Here is a 2,484-nt window from a genome sequence, read left to right on the forward strand (position 1 = left end):
CTTCAGTTTGCATTTTGTTTTCCATTTTTTCATCCGGCCATTTCTTCCCCCTCTGAACACGCCCCAGGTTAGCGTGGCAAATTAAATCGATGCGATCGCTCCAGAGGCCAGAAAAACGCAAACGTCTATAACGCACCGTTGAATGAGATAACCGGTAAGATGGTTTTATTTATTTCTTGGCGGGAACATAAAGACGTGCCATACGCGTCATAATGCCTGGCATAGATCACCATTAACCACGAAACTCAAACTCATCCTTTTGCTGCCCAGTTAAAGAAAAACTACAGCTTGTCCCACAAATATGGCAAAAGTAATCTGCACGGAATGTCGGCAAGTGCTTGTGTGCGAAACTCACTGTGCTATAACACTACGGGTGTCTCAAACGTAACAAACTTAACTACTCAGCGAACAAATGTATGTATGTGTGCCATTGTAACAGGTATCGGCGTCAGTGGGGCAACATCTCGGTGTTGGCTGCTAGTGCTAATCTACAACCACTGCGAAAATCCGGCCAAACATCTTTATCGCAGCTCTGCCCATTCGCTGATTTGCGTCACTGGATAACATCACACCTATGGAATTTTAGGTGAGCTACACAGTATACTAAATCTATATTTATTAAATCTGAGAATTTATGCTAATGCACAGTCTTGCAGTGAATCGCCGCCTATTATTTGTTGTGGATTTAATTGCTAACGTAACATTCATTTCTCAATGTGATCTCGCTATGATGCTCGATTGACCCAATCTAGTGTTATCGTACGGTGTTCTTTATTCCGTCCTATAATAATCATGATATAATTATATAAATCTAATGAATAGACTATGTAAGCTTTTTATACGGTTATACGCATCCCCGTATTTGTTTTTGATGATGTGACGACGGTAAATTGTGGAAGGACGGTGATAGATTTCATGCACAAATCTGCTGAATGAATTCTTCTATTCTTTCGTATCAGCTTCATAAAAACTTTACTGTCTTTAAATTGTATTTTAATTCGCTAACCGCATTTTTTCATAAGCATATATCAGCGGTTATAGTTTATACATCCCACGAGCATTTAAAACACCAATTTTTTCCATCTGGAATGATACATTGACTGCTTCGGGTTTGCGCACAACGTACTATCTCTATAAAAGATCAACCTGCGTTGCCCCTTTCATTAAATTTACATAGCCTACCTATCTATATATAATATGCCTACAATGTTATATGATTAATGAAATCGGACACCCCCTTCCCGGTTTCTCACTGTAGGACTCTTCAAGGAGGAGTGCTGACAGGCCCTACACTTCATCGTCCCCAGCCCACCGCGATCGTCGAAGATTCTGTGTACGCTTACCGGCCGCGCCATGAACTGAACGTTGTGTACGCCTCGCTCTTTACACTTATGGTAGTGCAGTGTCAGTCGTATGTTCGCCATTTGCTACCTCAACGTCTACGGACGCGTGTTCACGCTCGAGCAAAAGCGTCCCATCGTCGTTGTCCCTGCGTTGCCCGCTTCGCTCATGATCTGACCGCGTACATTCTACGAAACGGTTCTGGCTACTGGTTTGAACCCCGTTCGCAATCGTGCCTGTGGAATTGGTACGCGAGCACGCTACACCGCCACCTGTGGGCAGCGGTCTGCGTAATCACGCCCGCAACCGTCACAGCGATCTGCTACCTGAAGATATTCCTCCACGTTTACAAGAGTAAGCAGCGGGTAAGTACGTCTGGAGTTGGACTCGTGCTATTTCTAGCGTCAATACGACTATAGTTAATCCCGCGCGCACGTGTGCCCGTCAACTCCATCTCAAACCTTACATTTGTCCGAATCTCTGTAATTCAATTCTACTTTCCAAATTTAGTGAAAAGTTTTTGCTGTAGACAGTAACCGCATAAAATTGAGTCTATTATAAATCGTACATAACGTACACTCATATAAACCAAATTATCTCAGTAGGAATGCAACGTACATAACCTCTCCATACATCTCCAATGTGCCTCTTATTCATTAGCCACATCTGCATTAGTAGCTAAGAAGGACAGGTACGGCTATTCGCCGTCAATCTTTGGTAATAACAATAGTGACGTTTCTTGCATTCCACCCCGAAGCTACTCGGTTATTCGGCGACTCCGTAGCGAGAACGGGGTAACATTGCCTTTGTTCGCTACAGGTCGCAGCTGCAGGTGCGGTCCAGCCGAAAACGAAGACGTCTACGGCGTCGACCGAACTCGCACGAACCCTCTGCACAATCTTCGTCGTGTTCGTTCTTACCTGGATGCCGACGATCATTGACTTCTTCTTTGATCCCGACCACGACTGGCCGGCGCCATTTTTTCTTTTTGTGAACTTTATGGCGCACTTCAACAGCTCCGTCAACCCGATCGTCTACGGCGTGACCAACAGGCAGTTTCGTGCTGGCTTCAGACACGTTCTGTGCCTGGGCGGGCGCGGTGGGGATCAGTCCGCTAGCGTGCAAAACACATTGCATGTTGGG

Source organism: Priapulus caudatus, unplaced genomic scaffold (genome assembly GCF_000485595.1).
Source record: "Priapulus caudatus unplaced genomic scaffold, Priapulus_caudatus-5.0.1 Scaffold1207, whole genome shotgun sequence".
NCBI lineage: Eukaryota > Metazoa > Priapulida > Priapulimorpha > Priapulimorphida > Priapulidae > Priapulus > Priapulus caudatus.